This window comes from Gymnodraco acuticeps, unplaced genomic scaffold, assembly GCF_902827175.1.
Source record: "Gymnodraco acuticeps unplaced genomic scaffold, fGymAcu1.1, whole genome shotgun sequence".
Classification (NCBI taxonomy): Eukaryota; Metazoa; Chordata; class Actinopteri; order Perciformes; family Bathydraconidae; genus Gymnodraco; species Gymnodraco acuticeps.
Window position 1 is genome coordinate 409,025 of NW_022990196.1, and position 24,307 is coordinate 433,331.

Sequence of the window (24,307 nt, forward strand, 5' to 3'; positions counted from 1 at the left end):
AATGACCCCCCATGACGCCGACCCTGCCTGATACACCAGTTAAGTTTTGTTTACATGGTTACCTGCCCTGCTAGATTGCGGCGCTAAACACTGCTGTTATCTGATTGGCTGCCTGTTGAAAGGTCAGCGCTCAACAAGGTCAAAGTTGAAATAATTTGAATTTAGAGCGCAACGACAATCCCGAGCGGTGTGCAACGCTGAGGGTAGCGCTTCCGACTAATCCGCTCTCTCCAAAGAAACACAACAGCAACTTCAGCACAGAGCAGTTTTATCGTGAATCATGTGAATGCAGCTTGAACGTACAGGGAACCTTGTCTCTCTGCCTCCTTCAATGATTCTCTTTGGCCGTAACCTACTAATCAAACAATAAGCATATGGTTTACAAACACAGCTTAAATGAATGGTTGAAATACTGTCCTGCTGAGGCAGTGGGAAACATGGAGACATGCCAGAGCAGTGGAACATCTTCCAAAGAACAACCACCCACCCCCCCCTAAACATGATTAATGAGCTGACAGCCACCAACCTTCACAGTCCTCACTGCTTTCATCCAAGGCCAATATGTGTGCTTTGAGCAACATGATTCATAGTCTTAGAAACGTTGACACATCCTATTGTAAATCAGAAAATAAATTCCAACAGCTGTCTTTTGTGTGTGCATGTGTTTTTATAATATCAAAGGAAAATACCCTCTGGGCCAGAAATGCTGCATTGAGAATACACACATGCTTAGAAGGCTGCTTGGGTTTAAATTACATATAGGGCTGAGATTAGTTTGAAAGAGATTTACGGTTTTAACCCTTGTGTGGTGTTCATATTTTTGTTACTCAGCCAGTGTTCGTGCCTTTTTGGGCTTCAATTCAACACAATCAAACTATTTTATGTTAAAATACTCAACAGATGTTTACTTCATCTCAATTACAAGCAATATAAACAGCAGCATATATGGTTAATATTTGCCCTTTTACATTTGTTAGATCACATTAATGAATTAAAGTGCTTCTTGTTTTTTTGCCCGCTGACGGGCTGGTCCTGTGGCTCGTCTTTTTAGTAACTAGCTGATGCTCAATCTCATCCTCTTCTTCAAAGTCACTGTCAGACTCAGAATTCTCAGAAATGTGATCCTCACATTCTGAAACCTCTTCCTCTACAACATCATCAAATGGTTCTCTCTCTTCCTTCTGGAAGAGAGAGAACCATTTGCAAGGCCCTCTGAGCAGAGAATCGTTTGGCCATCTTGATCAGTTGTGATAAGGACCCAAACTGGCGAAGCTTTATTTATTGTGTCCCGCCCCAAATTTGCAGCTTGGATAGAGTGTGAAAGAAATAAAGTTCGGTTCACGCAAGACATAATGCGGGAATGTGAGAGCAGACAGGTGTCGGTGCTTGAATTGATCAACAATGTTGCAACCTTGTGCGGGAATGGCAGGGGCAGAAACACAAAAGTGTCACACAACACACACACACACACACACACACACACACACACACACACACACACACACACACACACACACACACACACACACACACACACACACACACACACACACACACACACACACACACACACACACACACACACACACACACACACACACACACACACACACACACACATACACACACACACACACACACACATACACACGCACACACAAACACACACACACACACACACACACACACACACACATACACACACAACACACACACACACACACACACACACACACACACACACACACACACACACACACACACACACACACACACACACACACACACACACACACACACACACACACACACACACACACACACACACACAGACAGATAGACAGAAGGCCCAGACAGGTGCACAGGACCTACAACAGTAAATATTCTAGTGCGCAAAACAAGCTACTCACGAGCGGAAAATGTGCTTTTACACGCGCATAAAATGACCCTCGCGCGCAGATTAAACCCCGCGAGCGGCTATGCGCTCGCTCGCGAGAGAGACAGTCCTCTTGCTCGCTCGCGGCCTCAGTCTGTCTGCGCGCGCGTGAACAGTTTCTGACACTTTGGGGCGGAGCCACTGGATTTTGATTGACAGCTGCCAGGAAGCCCGGAGTTGCCAGGTTTGATAAATGCCTGAACTACCAAGAGCCGAGGAGTGACAGCAGCAAGATCAGTTGGACGAGATGTATTGGTAAAGTTGTCCATAAAAAACGATTATATTCGTAAAGTATACAGCTAATTTTATGCGCGTGTAAAAGCACATTTTCCGCTCGTGAGTAGCTTGTTTTGCGTGCTAGAATATTGACCCAAATCTCACTCCATAGTTTCGTTCTAAGACAGGCGCTAAATGATTTAAATTCAGCTCTTAAAATGGGCTGGGCAATTGAGAAATCAACTAAAAAGTCAATTCAGACATTGCGAAGGAGGCAGGACGTCCTCCACATCACAGAGACATGATGAAGACTCAGGCTCATGGTGAAGACTTGATGAAGATTCAGGCTCATGAGCATAGGCGGCGCGTGAGGCTCAGGTCTGGGAAGGCTAAATAACTTGTTTTACCTGACGCTGCCTGCCTCTGGCGTCTATAGAAAAGAGATCAACTCAGTGAAAGCACCGCCTGATCAGAGCTCAGTGTGCGGAGTTTAAATCTATTAAGTATAAAGGAAATACAGTTTAAACTGCCGTATGAAGAGAAGACGCGACGTGTCGCACTCATCATTTATATCACATCATCAATCAGATCATCGATCATATAATATCATAATCTATCATATATCTCCTTATCTGAGTCAGCTGAGCCGTATCTGGCCGTGCAACACTCACCGCTTAGCGAGATCTCGTTTGTTAGGGTTAATTAAGATATCATAACTCAAACGTATCCAGGGTCTGTTGAACTGGCTTCGTAGTACAGGGTACAGGTGGCTGCATAGCAGCGCTAATGTCAAAGACACACACATTATACATTATATTTTTCTTGCATGCAGTGACAAAAATAGTTGGGAAGGCTTAGCCTTCACTGTAAGTTTTTTCACAGAAATGTACTGTATTATTTTACAGACCTTTCTTGTTTTTCTATATTACGTGTAAATACCATAAAAATACAGTAAATTACTTTTATTTAAAATAAATAAAGGTTTTATTCTGTAAATTGGTTTGATGAGAAATTATCGTTTTTTACAGGATAATTCCATTGTTTAATTGTCTTGAATGTTAAATTACATTTAATTCTATGTAAAAACACATAAAATACACATAATTTTACTGCATGTAAAATGAAGGCAACTTTCTTTTTTTTGTTGCAGTAAAACCTTAAATTTAATGTAACAAAATGTAAAAAAATCAAAAATAACTGTATTCTGTACTGTTGTAGAATACAAATAAATCTTATTATAAAACATCTCTAAAATGTTAAATAAATGTATACATCTTCACAAAAAATGTAATATATTGCAGAAATACCCAAAAATGATTTTGTGTAAATAAAGTAGTTTTCATAGTATACTAAAATAGTTAACTGTAAAAAAAAGCGTCAAATAAAAAAAACGTAAAATGTATGTAAAAAGCTACGGCACTTGAAATGGAATCCAGCCATACAACGGCAGACAAGACAAGCAGGATTGGAATGAGTCCACAACACTCCTGATTGGTTGATAAAAACGTCATCGAAAAAACCTGCCAATGAGCACTGTCCGTGCCTTTCAATCCAATTTGAAACTTCCACGTCAGTTTGAGCGGCTCTCCTGCGGAGCTACAGAGCTGTCTGTATGTCTGCTCACGAGTTTATGGACTAATATCGGGATAGTTTTACATCTACACGTTAAATATGAGCATCGGGACGTCAACAGAGAACAGAAGACTTGAGATCTGGTGAGTCCTGCAACTGTAATGGAGTTAAACATGTATTTAGATAATCCTTAGTTTGTGAATGTTTAATTGTGTATTTAAGGTTACGTTTCTTCTTCTAGTTCAGTGAGTTTTGAGTGATGAGACATATATTTTAAGGGAATCTGTGGAATCTCAGCTTTCATATGATACGTTTGTGCAGATAGCATGAAGTAAAAAAGATCGCGTTTGCCAGTTATGTGCTAAAGTAGCGTTAGCCCCGTTAGCTGTTAGACTTGTGTTTCGTTTAGTTAAAAATGGTTAATATCGTCAGTTAGCTGAGTTTCTTCCCGTTAAGTGGGTAAGCATCATTAATAGGTTGTTAGTACATTTTAAGAAGTCCTGAGATGCTGTTTCTTGCAAGATGTCCCACCGGCGGGACAATCGGGCTATACAGGTTAACAAGGTGGCTGCTAACGTTAGCTTACAGCTTATTGCAGTGCTGCCGCCATCCTCTCGCCTCCAACGCGGGACGATTACACATAAACGTGCAGCAGGGTGTCACAGTGTTGTCGCCAATCTTATTGTAAAGTTTCACAGCTTTTTTACTGCGGAATTCAGTTTGTTAATGTTCAGTAGCCAACAGCTATCATAGCATAAACTGCTAACCACTAACGTTTGGCTAACTTGCTAGTTAGCTCTATATATTACAAGCTAACATGACTAGCCAATGTCACACTGTGTGAACTAAAATAGTTGTTGTATTACTACATCATACATGCTTGGTCCAAATCTCTGCTAAAATTATTATTTTTAACAAAATTATCATTAAAGTATCTTTTATTTGTTTGCATTTGTATCACACTTGGCATAAACTATTTTAGTTAATCAATTAGAACTGGAGAATTAAAATAATGATTTGTGGTAATCAAAAACAATGTATTTAAATAAACACTAGGAATAACAGGAAATAATACGGATAATGTTTTACCCATGTTGTGCCTTAGAAGTGTAGTGATACAAACATGATTTTTATTTAAAAAAGTAAGAAAGTTCAAATGAAAATTAGAATTGGTGTTGATCAAAAACAGGTTAATTGAGGAATTCCTGGAGGTAATTTATTGCAAAGATATTTACAATTTAAACTAATTTGGGTCACTTTTGACGCATGTTGGTTGTATGTTGTGTAACAAAGGGTTACCATGACAGCTGTGATGTTCACTCTTTTGACAGAGCACCAGTGGACAGTGAAGACTATGGAACAGAACATGTGATGGCTTTGTGTGGAAAGCTGCTGAAGCCAGCCGGTGACTCCTCATCAGTCTCTCCTGGCAGCACCCAGCTATTCTTCCATCTTGTAGATGAAAAGACTTTGATATGTGAGTAATAACGAACTTGTCTCTAACATAATATTGAATGTCAGTGTTTCTCCTAGGTTTACTGCTGATATATTCTAGGGGTCGACCCGATAATCGGCTTGGCCGATTATCGGGGCCGATATTCCGCATTTGACCGATTATCGGTATCGGCCTTTTTTTTAATCAAATTGCCGATAAAACTTTGGCTCTGATGCGGCCGTTTCTCTGGCTGCAGTCACCACTCTGTGTACACGAGCAATGTCCCGCCCACAGCGCTATCTGATAGGCTATTACTGAAGATTTTCCGGGCGGGAGACAGCCAGAGAGGCGGGACCTTCTCAGATTACAGGCAGGTGCGAAAGAACGCAGACACAGACTGAAGCAAGCAGCAGCGCTGAGCGGCAGAGCCATACATGTGTTAAATCGAAGTTCAATAAACATCCCAATCCCCTATGCTGAGGTTGCAAAAACACCACGATCTTATGATCCAATTCTATCAGTTTCCCAGTTACAGTCAGTCAGAGTTGGGGGTGCGTGCAGCGTCTCGCAGCGGAGTAACTGTGGTGGGGGGGGCTGCGAGTGGAGCCTTGCAGTTTTCAGGTTGATATGTGAAGCTCATTAGCTAGCCAACATGTATCTAGCAAATGTTTAGCAAAATATTAGAAGTGAGGCTACTAGACTAACGTTAGGTCTACTGTGATAGCCTCACTTTTAATAGTTTGCAAAACATTAGCTAGCACTAGTGTTTTGCAGTTGCTAGCAGCTTATTGGGATTTTATGCTAGATAGACAGATATAATAAATTAAGCATTATTGTTAGTTAAGCATGTCAGCCTGCAGCCCTACTTCTTGTCTCTCTCTCTAACTCATTGCAGATGACTGCACTAAAGAAAAGGGCACAGAGAGGAAACCAGTTGTAAGATGTTTAAAATTTAATTAAACATGCATTTCAAATAAGTTGTGTTGGAGTTTGTGTTATTCGACATTTTGACACCAAGATTTTTTTTTTTACTGCAAATGTATATCGGTTCCAAATATCGGTTATCGGTCTCCTTGATTACTAATCATTGGTATCGGTATCGGCCTTGAAAAAGCCATATCGGTCGATCCCTAATATATTCTTTAAATCCTCTGGAGCAGAGAGAGGAGCTGTGGATTATTGTTATTGATTAATGCATCAGTGTTTCTTAGGGTCAAAAACACTAAACTCAACTTAAAATGAAAGCGTTACGTTTATTTAATAAAAGAGCTCATGTTCAATGTGAAAAGTGACCGTAGATATAGATTAGTTGCAATTTGGTGCTATATGATATATATTTAAAAAAATAATAATAATAATACAAAAATATATATGGGTTAGGGTTAATCCTATCCAGTGGTTAGTTTTAGGGTAAGCTCCACTGTTTTTTTATTTTATGTATTCACTTTAAGAGAAAGGGATTTCAGAAACAAGTCGCACAAGTTTGGCTCGAGGTAAAATTAACAAAAGGTAACTGTTGTTACCCCTTCTAAACTTATGAAATAATGAGAAAATATGAACGACTCTTCATAGAGCCACGTCCACACAGCTTTAAAGTTGTAGGAAGCTGAAGCATTACATTCGTGCCAACGGCTAGTTGTCGTTTCTAAGGTATTAGAAAGTTGGTGTACTGGAAGGTTTAGCATAGGATCAATGCCCTTGGGATGCTCTCAATAACTGTTTTACAATTTTTTTTTTGTGTGTGTTTTGTGTAACCCTGCTTCAAAGGTCCATCATACAAGATGTAGGGGATCTATTGGCAGCTGCTGATAATAACATCCATCATTATGGTTTACTAATAGTTATCACTTCACTTCCTCCTCCAGCACCTGGACACAGCAGGAACCTACGCCAGGATCCTGTTTGTGGTCTTCAGCTCCGCCATCAACACCATCATCCCGGCTCTGCTGCAGGACAAGCTCTCCCAGCTGCACGTGCCCGTCTCCACCTGCAGGTGGATCACAGACTTCCTGTCTGACAGGAAGCAGCACGTGAGGCTGGGGAAACACCTCTCTGACTCCCGGACCATCAGCATCGGTTCCCCTCAAGGCTGCGTTCTTTCCCCTCTGCTCTTCTCCCTGTACACCAACAGCTGCACCTCCAGTCACCAGTCTGTCAAGCTCCTGAAGTTCAGACGACACTACCCTCATCGGACTCATCTCTGGTGGGGAGGAGTCTGCCTACAGGTGGGTGATGGACCATCTGGTGACCTGGTGTGGGGAAAACCACCTGGAGCTCAACGCCCTCAAGGCAGTGGAGATGGTTGTGGACTTTAGGAAGAACGCAGCCCCACCCACCCCCATCACTCTGTGTGACTCCCCAGTAACTGCTGTGGAATCTTTCCGCTTCCTGGGCACCATCATCGCCCAGGACCTCAAACGGGAGCAGAATATCTGCTCCCTCACCAAAAAAGCACAGCCGAGGATACTCCATCACCATCTGGTACGCTGCAGCCACAGCCAAGGATAAGGGCAGGCTGCAGCGTGTCATCCGCTCTGCAGAGAAGGTGATCGGCTGTAATCTGCCATCCCTCCACGACCTGCATGCCTCCAGAACCCTGAGGCGGGAAGATAGTAGCCGACCCCTCCCACCCTGGACACAAACTGTAACCCCCCTCCCCTCCGCGCTCCATCAGGACCAACACCTCTCTCCATCAGGACCAGAACCTCTCTCCATCAGGACCAGAACCTCTCTCCATCAGGACCAACACCTCTCTCCATCAGGACCAAAACCTCTCGCCACCAGGACCAACACCTCTCTCCATCAGGACCAGAACCTCTCTCCATCAGGACCAGAACCTCTCTCCATCAGGACCAACACCTCTCTCCATCAGGACCAAAACCTCTCGCCACCAGGACCAACACCTCTCTCCATCAGGACCAGAACCTCTCTCCATCAGGACCAAAACCTCTCTCCACCTCAACAAGGCCCGCTCCCCACCACTGACACTTTACCTCAGCCACAACGCAGACTCTATGCATTACATAATGGAGATCACAGGATGGTAAATAATGCAATGTTTAAATATTGCTTACTGCACATATTTTATATTCTATAATTTATTGCATTCTATTTCGATGTAAATTACTGCTTTATTTTATTGCTATCTTACTATATTTGTATTAGTGTTCTTAATATAGTTTGCTATCTGTGTACTTTTTTTAATTTGTATGTATGCACCACGACACTTAGTGAAATTCCTCATACGTGTGAACCTACCTGGCAATAAACCCGTTTCTGATTCTGATCTGTTTGTCCTCTATAAGGTTGCACTGCCACGTCTATAGTAGCGCAGAATGGACAGAGGAAACATGATTGGGCCTCATGTTTTTTGCAGCCAACATACATTATCCTACAAACTTGGGATAGGAGGGTGAGTGAACAAGTTATCCATTGGTTGGAACCTACATCCCCAATGTTAGACGTACTAAATCCTGCACACTGCTCCTTCAAATGGACAATGTGAACATATGTCGCCATTTTGTAAATCTTGTTATTTTCAGTTGAGAATGTTTCAAAGTAATCTTAAAAAAATTCTACTTACTTTTTGTTTCTACTGTTTATAAGTATGATGTTTAAATATGAAATGCTGTATTCATTAGTTGTACTATAATTCTACAAATATTTTTATATATAAGTTTTCAGAGTAATTGTTTCCTATAGAACATTTTGTGATGTCATTTTGTTGAGCCTGTTTGATTGGAAAATGTTAGAAAAAAGCTGTAAAATAACAGTATTCTAGCTGTAGAACTTTAGGTTCTGTATTTATGTTGGTGTAAGATCATACAAATCTAATAAAAAAAATATGTAAAAAACAGTTTTTCTCATCAGAACTTTATTTAAGGTATTTGAATGTAACATTTTAAGACAATGAATTTTGAAAAGAGAGGAAAGTGTTTTCCTGTAAAATCTTTAAGGACAATTCCTGTATATTAATTGCTTTTGCACTTTATTTCAGTTTTTTTACTTTAATGTTATGGTTTTTGTTTGGCAGCCTGCTGCTCCCAGTCATTTGACCGTTTTTTTACGGGTTTTTTGCCCGTAGAAGTTTTAGTGCTGTACTTTTATTAAAGGTTATTGACTGTAAAAAGAGCAGATACACCTGTAAAATAACAGTGTTTCACTGCTGAACTTTAAGTTCTGTCACTTTATTGAAGGTGTTTGACCGTAATAATTTAGGATAAAACTGTAAAATAACAGTATTTCACTGCTGAACTTTAAGTTCTGTCACTTTATTGAAGGTGTTTGACCGTAATAATTTAGGATAAAACTGTAAAATAACAGTTTTTACATGCTTAACTCTAAATTATGTCCGTAATAAACAAGGGAAGATACCTGTAAAATAACAGTGTTTCTCTGTAAAGGAAATTCATTATATTTACTGTGAATTTACGGTTTTTTCCCATTATTGTAATTATGGTATTTCACTGTAATTTGACGATACGTTTTTGGAAGAACCAGCTGCCAGATTTTTACCGTTTTTTTACAGTTTTTTTTTTTACAGTGTAGCCTGCGGTACCCGCCGCTCCTGCTCATGAGGAAGACTCTTGCTCATGTTGAAGACATGAAGACACGGTGCAATCCCTGTGTTCCTAAAAAGTCCTTAAACCATCAAAGGAAACTGTTGTTTTGGCCAAAAACAATTCTGATACAAGAGGCCTTCAGTAAGAACATGTAATAATATTGTCTTTGGTGCCACTTACCTTCTGAATTCAGCTCACACTGCATGGAAACCCGTCCACACCTTCCTCCTCCTGTAGGATCTATTAGCATCACCCCTGCCTTTTGTGTATGGATTGTGTAGGGACTACACATGATGACATGGCTCTGGCTGCTCTTTCCTGTCTGATGACTGTAGAGAGCACCAAGCCATTTGTGTCCACTGCCAGAACCCCCCCCCCCCCCCAGCAGATCTTTGCCTTTGGCAGTGTCCATTCCCTGTAATCTCTCACACCAAGCCTTGATGTCAGCTCTCGTCCAGCCACACAATCATACAGACATGCGCACGCACACACACACACACACACACACACACACACACACACACACACACACACACACACACACACACACACACACATACTCCCCTCTACGCCACAGAAGGCTCTCCGATGCCTTTTTGGATCTCTCCCTCCTCCTCCTCTGTCTGTTCTTCACAAACTGTTTATTCAAGCGGCTCCTTGGCAACACATTCACAGCTTAACAGATTCTCCCAGCATTCTCAGTTGGACGAGCAGCTCATCCCTGCACGAGTCAAGTCTCTGTTGCACAAACACTCACCATCTTTCCAACTTCCCGCCACTTTCTTATGCTCTCTCCAGCATCACATCTCTGCACACTGAACCTCTGTTTATTTGGATATAAGTATGTTTGCCTGTGTATGGAAACCCAAGTACCAAAGATTCCTATGTAGGTTGCGATACTTGATCAGTATAGACCAGTGGTGGCTGGTGCAACAAAATGTAAGCAAACGTATGCCCCTTTCACACCAACGTGGTTGAGGGCCGGTTCGGAGCTGGAGCTTGAAAAGCACCGCTTTTTCCTGTTCACACCACAGCGGAGCCGCCTCTAAGCTCCTCAATCCGGTTAGTTTCAAGCACCAAAGTTGTCGGTCTAGAAAGCAAGCACCGCATACGTCACGCTTACGTCGGAAGATCTGGGCTGTGTCCAAATAACACGCAACATCAGTCTTTCCGCCAGCTTCAACATGATCTGTGGAAATAACATTGAGAATCAGTTTTAATGTTAGACAATCAATGCTGCAAAGCTGGGTATTTTGAGCTTGCCGCATGCAGAGGCTAACAACAACTAGCTCTAACGCCATTGAATAGGACGTATATTTACCTTCTCTCTCCTACGGAATCGTCGTTGAAGATGATGATTGTAAAGAACTTTTGAATGTAGCATGTAACGACTGTAAAGTTGGTAGTAAAGTCGTCCCATTTCTTACATTTAGTTTCGACAGCAAAACCAAAACGAGTAGAGCTTCAATACAATCGGCCATTGTTGTTGTTGTCGATGTGTGGGGGTTCCACGCAAACGGTTACGTCATGACGCAAACGATGACGCAATGACGCAGCACCAGTCGGGTTCTGAGCGGTGTGAGCAGAGTGGGAGCTGAACCGGTTCCGAACTAGAAAAGCTCTAGCACGGAGCTAGAACGGGAAAAGCCTTGGTGTGAAAGGGGCATCATACACAAACTCAACACATATGTCATATTACAACGCAGGGCTAGCTCAAAGGCACACAGCACTTGATAGCCTAACGTCTACTATTTTAGTGCCTGTTTTTATCAACCTCCTTATTATGCTTACTGATGCCTATCCTGTAGCCCTGATTGGACAGCTGTGTTTACTTTCCTAAACATGGCTAGTCGCATAGCATCATCCATGTGGACTGTAGTTTGTTCATGTCTTTTAGTTTTTTCTGATATGTGCTTTAAGTCACTCACATCTGTCTGGATCCATGCTGGATCTGTGACTCTGGTCCATAGACTGGTCTGATCCTGACGTTTGAAAAAGGAGGCAGGGGAAGCAAAACATAGCACTGGTGTTGCTACAGGTAGCAAGCAAGCCTTCTTGCTAAAGCAGCTCCTTGAAAAAGAGCACATATACTGCCTTCCTCTGTCCTGGACCTATCATGCTATATTTGAATAATATATTGTAGGGCCATAGAGTGGCGAAGTCACGCCCATCTACTTCCAGTCCATGGGACCTTATTTCGGAGAAATTATGCATTGAAGTCAATGGAGAGAGAAAACGTATCTTTCGATCCCGTTTGAATTGTGCCATGAATTACACATATGATGTTTGTCAATCTTAAAAAATAATTTCCATGTCAAAAAAGTCACAGTTTGTCGTAAAACGGTTGAAATATAAGACTGTGAAAAATACGCAACTAGAAAGACTACAAATCCCAGTGTCGCGTATGTCACTCATAACTAGGGATGGGTATCGTTTGAAATTTATCGATTCCGATTCCGATTCCGGTTCTGCTTATCAATTCCGGTTCTTATCGATTCCCCGTTTCGATTCCAAAATTGTAAAAGAAAGAGGTCAAACGTTTAGATAACAAAAATATCTTTATTCTTTTCAGCTTTAACTGAAATTGTTACAAATAAAAAATATACATGCAATACAAATGTATTGCACAATAGCTGTGCTTTATTTTAACTGAGCTATGCCTGTGGCAAGCTATTAACACTGTGCCCAATTGTCTTTTTATTTTTTAGTGTAGTGGAGCCTCACTTCAGAGCGTTTACCGCGACCCATCTTTGGTGTTATGAAGTGACTGAGCTCGTGAACTGTCTACGGGAGGGCGGGGGGAGCCTCGCTGCGGGGCAACTGTGGACCTCTGTCGCCTGTCAGCACAACTTACATGATGCCGTTTAAAAAAATTAAGGGCGGTGCCGGCCATCAGCGTACCGAGCCGGCCGTCAACGGCTCGCTGACGACCGGCCGTTCTGTGATTGTCCAGGTCCGCCCTGTATTCCACCGGGTCGCCGCGGTACAGACGGACCCGCTGGAATACAGGGTCTACCGCGTTTAGGTACCCGGCATTTTCTTATCGGTTCTCATCTGGAACCGAGTTTCGGTTCCCAACCCTACTCATAACTAGGGTTGGGTACCGAGAACCGGTTCCGGTTCGGAACCGGTTCCAACATTTCGATTCCAACGGCATCATTTAGAAATGTGAATTTCGGTTCCGCTTTTCGATGCCTGAGGAAATGTTTCTCGCCGCTCTCCGTAGCCTATTGTATGACTGCGGCGGGAAATGTAGCGTTGTACCCTGTACCCATAGATATATATATAAACCGATATAAACACGTGTTTATATCATAGGTTTATATATATATATATCTACGGTTGTACCTACACTTCCTACAGCGTAACCTGAGACCAGGGCCGGCCCATCGCACTGGCGTTATAGATGTTCGCCTAGTGCGCCAGATCTGTGGAGGCGCTAAGCTGACAGTTCTGGGAGAAAAAAAAAGAAAGTTTGACCGTTGGTGCTCATCCTAATGTTCGGCCTTGATGTAACAACATTCATAATTAAGTCAATGTAACACCCTTTTCATCCCGGTTACACTTTTCATTTGCCCTGTACGATGGGAGAAAGGGAGGGTGCACCGGTACGCGCTGTTGTTATTAGCATCTGATGCTAGCTGCTCTAACGGAAGAAGAAGATGTTTCTACAATGATGTGGAGGGAGAGTCCTCTCCAGTCAGACTGAGTGGCTGATGATAACTACAGCTCAGTGAGGTAAAGGAGTCTTGAGTGTTTAGATAGTTCACTTTAGTCTAAGTTATCTCAGTGGGTCTCAAACGTTTTGATCACAATTTATGTAAACACATATTTCCAAGGCACTCCTTTATAATTATTGGGATAAAACAGGTTTGAAATCATTCCAATGTATACTATAATAGGACAGTAAACCAGACATATCGTTTTAAACTGGAGAGATACAAAAATATATGCATAAATAAACAAGTAAAATAAGATATGAATGAACAACAAAAATAAAATACGATACATGTATTTGTTATTGGTTATGTTCACATACTTATTTAATTATTAAAGTGTAAACCGATCTTTTTCATATGGGTGTTTAGAGTTGTACCCTCTAGATCTAGTCTCTAGTAATTCTGCTTAAAGTGCACCAGATTGAAGCATTTTACTTTAAAATGTTCAAACATTTCTTCCCGGTATGCCTGAGAATGCAGATATGCTTGTTTTTCTCAACAAGAACTGTTCTTTAAAAGTTGGACTGTTGCACTGTTGTAGCTTCAGTGGTTCTCAGGTTACAGTTACATAGCAGTTAATATAAACAGACTGATTAATGTGAATATTACTGTAAATTATTATATATTACCTGTGTAAAAGTCTCTCGAATAAATGTAATTTTGTTGGTGGAAGAAGCATGTATCATTTTTTTACCCTGCCCCTCAAAGAATCGGAATTGAGAACCGTTAAGAACCGGAATCGAAAAGTAGAATCGGAATCAGAATCGTGGAAATTCAAACGATACCCAACCCTACTCATAACTGATGTCACAATTGTTTTCCTCCACTAAAATAGAGATAGCTAAGATAAGATAACTTTAACAAGATGCCTGTGTGCTTAGTACCAGGTTGTTATCATACCAGCAATGGGTCTTGCTCGTTCTTTCGCTTCCCGTCTGATGAAAGGACCAGGAGTGGCTGGATCAAGTTAGTTAGCTACCTAGCTAGTAGCTAGCACGTTAGTTAGCATTCCAGCCTTGCCATTTGTATTAGCCTGAACATGAAGTAACATAAAGTAACCCACAATGTTAAACAGTAAGAGTAGTCATATTTCGTGAACCCTTTGAAGAGTACTGTCACACCGCATGGGGTGTGATCATTCTATCACCGTTTAAGCCCGGGGGAGAAATGCTAATGCTAACGCTACATTAGCATCTGCGATCATTTCTACTTCACGCTATCTGCACAAATGGTTGACATTAAACATTAAAAAGATCAGGCAGTTCAGAGAGAATCAAAGGAAGGCAGGCAGGCAGCTTTGCATGACATTCTCCTGGACGTGTTTCATTGTGGTGATAGTGAGGATAGTCAATCCCTTGTTTGGCAAGACAGTAGTGACGGCCATCTTGGTGACGTGTGTTGTTGTGCAAGACCAGAGATGTAGTTCATTGAGCGTTTCACACAAACAAATGTGTTACTTCACAGTTTTACAACACATTTTTTTTTTTTTGACTTGCAAAATTATCTTTTAGATTGACAAACATCATACAGTTGCAAGAAAAAGTATGTGAACCCTTTGGATTCTCCACACATAGCGTTGTGTGTTCCTTCCAAACAACTCAACTTTGGTTTCATCTGTCCACAGAATATTTTGCCAGTAGTGCTGTGGAACATCCAGGTGCTCTTTTGCAAACTTCAAACATGCAGCAATGTTTCTTCTGGACAGCAGTGGCTTCCTCCGTGGTGTCCTCCCATGAACTCCATTCTTGTTCAGTGTTTTACGTATCGTAGATTCGTCAACAGAGATGTTAGCATGTGCCAGAGATTTCTTTAAGTCTCTAGCTGACACTCTAGGATTCTTCTTCACCTCATTGAGCATTCTGCGCTGTGCTCTTGCAGTCATCTTTACAGGACGGCCACTCCTAGGGAGAGTAGCAACAGTGCTGAACTTTCTCCATGTATAGACAATGTGTCTTACCGTGGACTGATGAACATCAAGGCTTTTAGAGATACTTTTGTAACCCTTTCCAGCTTTATGCAAGTCAACAATTCTTAATCGTAGGTCTTCTGAGAGCTCTTTTGTGCGAGGCATGGTTCACATCTGGCAATGCTTCTTAAGAATAGCAAATTCAAAACTGGTGAGTATTTTTTATAGGGCAGGGCAGCTTTAACCAACAACTCCAAACTCGTCTCATTGATTGGACTCCAGGTTGGCTGACTCCTGACTCCAATTAGCTCTTGAAGAAGTCTTTAGCCTAGGGGTTCACACCACCCTGCACTGTGAATGTTTACATGGTGTGTTCAATAAAAACATGAAAACATATAATTGTTTGTGTGGTATTAGTTTAAGCAGACTGTGTTTGTCTATTGTTGTGACTTAGATGAAGATCAGAACACATTATGACCAACTTATGCAGAAATCCAGGTAATTCCAAAGGGTTCACATACTTTTTCTTGCAACTGTATGTGTAATTCGTGGCACAATTCAAACGGGATCGAAAGATAATCTTTCTCTCTCCATTGACTTCAATACATATTTTTTCTGAAATAAGGTCCCATGGAGGTCCACCGGAAGGGGAGGGACTTTGCCACTATATACCATAGACTGTATATAAATGGACGTAGGGTCCGTGACGTCACCCATAGGATTCTGCAGAGTTGCCGTGAAGCCCTTAGTAGGCGGAGTCGGCTACTAACGGCTCGACCGTGACGTCAGAGTCTAACTCCCGCCTTCTCCCGCCTGCTCCAAATAAGGACAAAGAGGCGGTGCTGAGGCGGGACAGGGCGGGACCTGCTGCCAACGAGCGTGACGTTCCAGACCTAGCTCAGGCTAAGAAGCTAAGCTAACATGCGCTCAGTATTAAGCTAACAACCTATGCTAACAACACAGTCTATGCTAACAACCTTGCTTGCGGTCACTGCTCCTCGTTCCCGGCATATTCTGAATGTAAGATACCCTGTAACTTTACAAAACTTGTCCTTTTGATTTAAATGTTCTTGAACCTACACTATACAATTGTTTTTTAAGTGCTTCACCGTTTTTCAAATATAAATGTCATTTGTAATTAAACTTTGTAAACTAGCAGAGATATGGCCAGTGTTGCGTGAATTAAATGTAATTAATGAAATATGACTGTAGAAAAAGAAAGGTGCTTTTATATTGATTAAACCATTTTTATTTCTTTCAGCATTAAGAAAAAAGAAGATGGCAACCTCCTCCACACCAAACTGCACAACCTGTAAGTTGATGGTCCTGGCTTACTTTACATGACTTCAGATGGTTGACATTACACACAAACATACTATACATATATGTATATATATATATATACATGTGTGCACAATTGTAGATAAACAGCACACAGTATATAAATATATATATATATATAAACTGTGTGCTGTTAATCTGTTTTTTTAGGTTTTGCTCTCTTGTTACTTTTAACCATACAGGTGTGATTTCATAGTTATTTTGTATGTTATTGTCAAAGGAACAAAATGAGCAACCCTTTATACTTAATTTGATATTCCTCATTATCTGAAGCATTTGTTACTCTCATTTATTTTCCTCCCATAGTGACTGTATGGATAATCGGAGACAGCTATGTCCGGCGTGGAGCCCAGAGAGCTACAGAGACCATCGGCAGCAACCTTGGCCTCGACCTGAGGGTGTGCTGGTTCGGTTGGGGTGGACTGCGCTGGAGAGGTGTCCTCCCCTTCTTTTCCTACTCCCTGCGAGGAAGAGCAGCCCCGGATGTCCTCCTCATCCACTGTGGCGGCAATGACTTGGGGGATGTGCCCAGTGTTCAGTTGCTGAACCAGATGAAGGAGGACCTGCACCAGCTTCACCATCGGCACCCTGGCATGAAGATCATGCTCTCCCAGATCAACCAAAAATAAATAAATGACATTCATATTTTCACTTCTTTTGTCTACTGCTTACTGAAAATGTTAGCTATCACATACAAATCCGACTATCAAATGAAAGGATAAGCTAACCATACAATACAGAAAACATTACACATTAAGGCTCAAATCTTTTCCCAAGCCGTAGCAGTCTGAAAAGAGTCCCAAGTTTAAAAACACAAAATCTTGACAATGAATACTACGCTGTCATTTATCAGTGACAATGCAAACAACAAGAAAGTCTCCCCTAATCCCATGTATTTTGGCATCAAATATGTCATAAGCATACCATAGAATGTAATTATGAAGTGCAATACCCACAATCCCTACAGGGTCGTAACTTCACAGAAGATAATACCTTTTAGAGTTTCGAAATTGTTCAGTATGCAGATAAATATTTGTTTTACAATAGAAACATTTTTTCTCAATAAATGTTCCCACATGTAGTGAGCATCAACTTTAAATCTTTTGTCAACAAATAAAACATCTTAATTTCCTTCACGACAACATTTTGTTTATAACACCACTACATTAACAATAAGCATAGGAAAATGATAAATGTCAACATTTAAGATTGTGCTTTTAGTCTTTATTTAATCAGATCTATTTCACATTGAAAATGTGATAAAGGCACAAGCCACATTGAAAGTTACATCTTGCATTTTATGACTTAAGTACACTAGAACATAAATTAAAGATGTGCAACAACTGTATCTAATTAAAATGATATAACTTATGTACAGGGTTGGGAGGGCTACTTGCCAAAAACAAAAACAAAAAGTATCAAGATATAAAAGTAATGTAACCTGATAACTTTATTTTTCTTTTGGATTACCTCAATATCAAATGCAATGCAAATAAACACAGGAGAGAAGAAATATGAATATGATTGTTTTACTTAAATGTATAATATAATACCATAAAGCAGATTCAGGCAGTAGGTGTATAGATTCACAATTTAAGTATTAGCCGACAGAACAGTACGGCTTCCAGAGAAGAGATACAATTTGATCATTTTACAACAAACACTATATGCTCTTTTTAGGTTTTGAATAAGATTGTAATCCTGAGTTTCCCTATTATTAAAAAAAGTAAAACTAATCCGATTACATCTTTTCCTATGTAACTAAGGATTACACTTTCCTTTTGTTCTATACGATCTTGATTTGTGTTAGATGTAATCCATTACTGCCTAAGCCAATACAAGTCATAACTTCTGGAAAATTGTCTCAAGTTATAAGTTATCTCTTTCACGTGGAGAAGACATCACATTGGCCGAGGCGTTGCAACTTCCCTCAAGCGTCCTACATGAAAGAAAGATCACATGTTAAAAATGTGTGCACAAACTATTCAGTATGACCCGTCTTAGTTTAAAGCCCAAGTGTAAGAGTGAACAGAGGCGGAGTCTGCCTGCTTTCCAATTTGTTTTGTTTGTTGGCTGCTGCTACCCAAACCAACATCCTCCTCACAAGCATTGACTGTTGGAATGTCATTATGCTCCACATGTGGAACAACAAAGGCTTCTTCAGGTGTGTCTTGTATCATAATGATATTGCTCTGATCAGCAGCAAGACTGTTTTCACCACTACCATGGTCTACATCTGCAACCTCCTCATTGCTGTTAACAGTCCAACTAGGAGTGTCACTTACCTCGTCATTGCTACTCACCCTGCTTTTCCGTCTAGGCTGTTGTTCTTTGGTGAAATAGAAAATGGTGGGCACTGAAGTGTTTTTCAGGCATCTCCTTCCCTAATAAAAATAATAAACAAAAACACATAAAATAACTTTTTGAGGTCTGTAGATATTCAACTTTCTTTTGAATAATGTTGTCTTAAATGTAAGAGTGCATTATAAAAGACAATAGAGGGCCAACATGTTAACTATGCAGTTAATCCATTCAACAATTACGTGTTTCCAAGATTCAGATTCAAAGGATTTATGTCATATGCACATAGGCTACAGTGTAGGAATGGCAATGAAAATCATCTGTCCCGAGCTCCTCCAACAATGCAACATAGTTATATAAGACAATAAAATAAATTCAAAATTAAATTAAGAATAATAAATTAGTGCAGGCAGAAATCTATATACACGTAAATATAATAAGACATATGTAAGAACAGAATGTAAAGATAAATATAGTAAGATGAAATTAAATCCTTTTTTTTTTTACAGTGATAGCTGTTAAGATAAATAAGTTATAAGATGACAACAGATGAATGAATGTTGCAATTAAAATAATGTAAAAAAAGGTAATATAATTCATCTGTTTTTAACATAGAGTATGTGGGGGAAATGGCAATTCTCTATCTATGATAAAGAGTCTTTGCATAAATTGAAGAGAAATGTGATGGTTTGCAAAAAAAATCGATTTCTATGTTTCTATACTTAACTGGCAAAATCTTAAGTTGGCCTTTAATCAAAAGAACATTACTAATCACTGATGTGCAAGCTGTGCCATAACAATTATTTAGCATTGTATGATGTATAACATGTATTTAATTAGTAACAACAATTTACACTCACAAATGGAACCAAGTTTTTTTAATTTTTTTAAAAGGATCTGTACCCATGAGTCCGTGCTGAAGTGATGACTCTCAAAGTGTTCACTGCACAGGCGAGAAGAAACGTTGGGGGTCCATTTATTCCTCCGGATGTTCAGCACCCACTGGTCCAGCCTGTCTGGATCACCTAAAGGAAACCTTTATTCAAAAATACATGAAAACCGACCCAAAGACAACAGGAGGGTTAATGCCATATTCACTTAATAACGCATGAACAACTTTTACAAATATTTGTATATAGTCTGTGTTGGTAAATGTCATCTAGGTTGCACACTTCCTGCTGAAATACATGCATACCAAGTTACTGCGTGGCACTTTGGTTTTGATAAAACAGTGTAGTTCCACTATATAAACGTTACATTCATAATCAAACGAGACAATATGCAAGATAAATAGCTATTTGTTGTTATTCTTAATGCTTGTCATTCACACGTTAAGAAAATAAAATAAGTACCGATAGGCTACATAGCAGAACAATTGTGGCGATGTTCAGCTTAATAAGCCTTGTTCAACATCATTTCTTTAGCTAATACTACAGCGGGCTGCAGGCGAACCAAGTCCGCGTTTCGCTGCATTCCTTGATCTCCAGTTATAACGCCGGGCTCCGCTGCTGGCCGAAGCTAACGGAGCCGCAAAGGGCTAGCTATGGCTCCGGTTAGCTACGGCTCCGGTTAGCTTCGGCGGCCACCAGAGATAATTGGGTCCCCTTTTAACATTTGCTCCCATTTAGCATTATGGGCGTCATAGCCATAGACTATACAAGTCTTACCCAAGGCTGAATCATAAACTAAACTGTATATATATATATATATATATATATATATATATATATATATATATACACATGTATAAAGGGTTACGTCCTTAGCTGGCTAATAAGCTACATAACAAGCTAAGCTAACAAGCACACAAACACCTGCTAACGGGGTTAACATGTATAATATTATCATTTTACTCACCGAAAAAAGCTGAGAGTAGACTTATTGGAAGTTCTGTTAGTACATTCAAGCGCACAGCACGACATTTTAATTGTCTGGTATTTGTAACAATATTCCCTAAAAGGCACAATCACCACGAACACGGCTAAAGCTAAAGGGTCAAGTACAGTAGGCTACTATGACTAACTAACGTTGTAGCCTCTATGGTTGTAGCCTAGCAGAGTGGACAAGTTGCTGTTAGCTGACAGTGAGGCATGTACGTGTCCATCAAAGTGACCACGCCCTAATTTATGCAAAAACGTTAAGACCTAATATAAATAAAAGGGTCTTGTTAGAAAACAATTCACTCACAGATCCATAATCATGAAGGTGGAATCTAACTATATCGATAATAAAATGTATGGAGCCAGGGGTAGAAACATGTTTTTTTCTGCTGTAAAATTGGGCATTTTAACATGGGGGTCTATGGAAATTGCTCCTTTCTGCAGCCATCGCCTATCGGCCAATATATGAACTGCAGTGTGTGGCACTTCCGTATTGGCGTCCCGGCTCTTCCCCAGAGTTTGCCGCTTGCTCTATACCAGCGCCATATAGATAGAAGAGTTACGACAACGGAAGTCCAAAAACGGTTATCGTCAAGTGGTTCATGTAGACGAGGATCGTTCCCCGGAAGTTCATGGCGGGCAATGTGAATGCATTGATAACAGGAGATAGAACTACGATTTTTGGTAATTATTAGTGAATAATGGTTTTGATTTGCAATATTTATACAACAAATCGATATGTGTATGTATTTACATCAATATGTTTTAAAAAATAAAAATAATTTGCTAATATTAAGTGATAATATTAGGATTAGTGTGAACAACTAGTTTACATGTTAGGCTAACAGTGCCTTGGTTAAAGCGCCTGTTGCTGTTTATTTATAGCTTTGAATTATTTAAAACCAATATTATCTTCTTAAACTTGTATGGTAGTCAGGTGCATCACTTTCTAATGTTTATTGATATATTTAGAGGGAGGGGATCTAAAGTAATGCTTTAAAATTCAGATTAGATTAATTTCTACCATTTTCTTAAATTCATGGTAGTTTCAGTAATCCCCTGGTAATTGAGGACACAAGTTATCTAAATGACTAATGTCATCTTTATGGCTTTCAGAAAGGACAGGAGACCGACAGGTGACTATCAAAGGACTAGCAGCAGCAGCATGTTGATGATGATGATGATGATGTTAAATGTGTTGTTTTAGGAACATCCATTGCAAATACATGGAATTCAATAAACATTGAATAGCATATCATGCAGTTTGTCTGTGCCTTTTCCTCCGTGTTGTCCTGGTTTGCTGTGCTGCCTCCTAGTCGCCACCATGGTTTGCTGTGCTGCCTGGGGATGCTCAAATCGCTCAGAGAAAGGAGTACGAATGTACGGCTTCCCCACTGACACAGAGCGGAGGAAAAAATGGCTGGCTCAAGTCAGCAGGAGCAATTTCACAACCAACAGCAAAAACATATGTGATGTAATTATATACAAACACTGCATTTGCACTTTTTCACAAAACGAAAACCACACCAAAGCTTAATGTTTTGTTTAATACAAAAAAACAGGGAAAGGCTTGAAAAACACAGAGTTGAGACTCAGGGTGCAGGGTGAGGGTCTCAGTGCAGGTATTCAGGCTCCATTGAATCCCCCTCTGGTTCTTGTGCTGAAAGAGGGAGTAATAGACAGGAGAAAGGGTTATACACAGGGCTGCACATAACTGGTGCGCATGCGCACCTCCGCCAAAAAAAGAGCACCGGGTCATTTGAAAAAAGGCGCATTTGCGTACCAAAATTGAGAGAGGGAGAGAGAGAAGAGAGGAGAGAAAGATATTTGTGACTTGCATATGAACTCAGGGTCGGCCCGTAGCACTGGCGTTATAGATGTTCGCCTAGGGCGCCAGATCTCCAGGCGCCAGAGTCGCTGCGCTGGCAGCATTTTTGACCGTTGGGGCTCATCCTAATTTTCGGCCTTGATGTAACAATATTCATAATTAAGTAAATGTAACACCCTTTTCACCCCGGTTACACTTTTCATTTGCCCTGTACAATGGGCGCTGTAAGTGATGAAAATGGGGGATGTTGGCTTATCTGGCGCCCGCAGCTCACAGCCAAAGTGCGAGTGAGCGAGGGAGAGAGAGAAGGGCGCACCGCCCGGTGTTGTTATTAGAATCTGGTGCTAGCTGCTCTAACGGATATAAGAAGAAGATGTTTCTACAATAATGTGGAGGGAAAGTCCTCTCCAGTCAGACTGAGAGGCTGATACTACAGCTCAATGAGGTAAAGGACTCTGAGTGTTTAGATAGTTCACTTTAGTCTAAGTTCAAACAGTTTGGTCACAACTTATGTAAACACATATTTCCAAGGCACTCCTTTATAATTATTGGGATAAACAGGTTTGAAATCATTCCAATGTATACTATAGGACAGTAACCAAAAATATCCTTTAAAACTGGAGAGATAAAAAAAAAAAAACGCATAAATAAATGTTAAGGTAAAATAAGATATGAATGAACAACACAAATAAAATAAGTTATATTCATTTGTTATTGGCTATGGTAGGTTATTGGTTATGTGCACATACTTATTTGATTACATCCACTTGTCTAAGATGACAACAGAGACTTTCGACCCAAAACCAGCTGTTGACTTGTGGATGCAGGCAGCTAATCACAGACTCAACCAGAGAGAAAGAAGTAGGCCTACATCATCAGCTACCATGTCTGACAGAGAGGAAGACAGTGAGGAGAACAGTCAGGAGGGTAGTGATGACAGCTTGTAGGATTACTGGTCGTGCTATTGTTGTCTTGTGTTCACCTCTGCATGTGCGTTCTGTGTTCACCTCTGCACGTGTGTTCAGTGCCGTGTGTCTGGCAAATAAAGTCAAGACCCCCTCAAAAGTTACAGTTTATTTCATTTTAAGGATGAGCACCAAGCAACATCTCCAGGTGCTCCTTTGAGAACCAGGGCAAACAAGTTATGTGCACCCCTGGTTATACACACCTATATAGCACACCTATTGGATGGGAAATTGCCTTGGGGAGATAAGGTGTTTACTTATATAAAACAGTAGTATTAAACTTACCTTGTGTTTTCACTCTCACTTAAGTCCCTCTCCCTTTGCCATCAATCCAAAATCAGCTGAGCTGCAACATTAAACAGACAGGTAATAATCAACATAATCACAAGGACACAATATGGCTCTGCTAAAAACACTCACTCTTACACGCACCAAAGTTATATTTATCTAATATTTAACTCCCTCCACCCCCGCATACAATCCCGTTTAGAAGCCCCTCTTCTCTAATTCAACAACGTTGGACCAAATAGACATTAAAGATCAAATGCAAAGGTTTTTTTATAATTGCCAGTAAAATCGAAATCATATAGCTACAACACTATCTAAGATATTGCAGTATTAAAATCGGAGATAATATGCGTCTGGC

At 40.5% G+C, this 24,307-nt stretch overlaps 2 long non-coding RNA genes across 2 annotated transcripts; both read left to right on the forward strand.

The window, feature by feature from the left end:
* The first annotated feature begins 3,721 nt into the window (after positions 1–3,721).
* On the forward strand, positions 3,722–7,863 carry LOC117547327. Its single transcript, XR_004569168.1, has 3 exons — positions 3,722–3,867; positions 5,056–5,201; positions 7,025–7,863. It is a non-coding gene; the product is annotated as an uncharacterized LOC117547327 (long non-coding RNA).
* Positions 7,864–8,045: 182 nt separating this feature from the next.
* On the forward strand, positions 8,046–9,015 carry LOC117547321. The gene is made up of 2 exons (XR_004569163.1): positions 8,046–8,202; positions 8,465–9,015. It is a non-coding gene; the product is annotated as an uncharacterized LOC117547321 (long non-coding RNA).
* Positions 9,016–24,307: the final 15,292 nt, after the last annotated feature.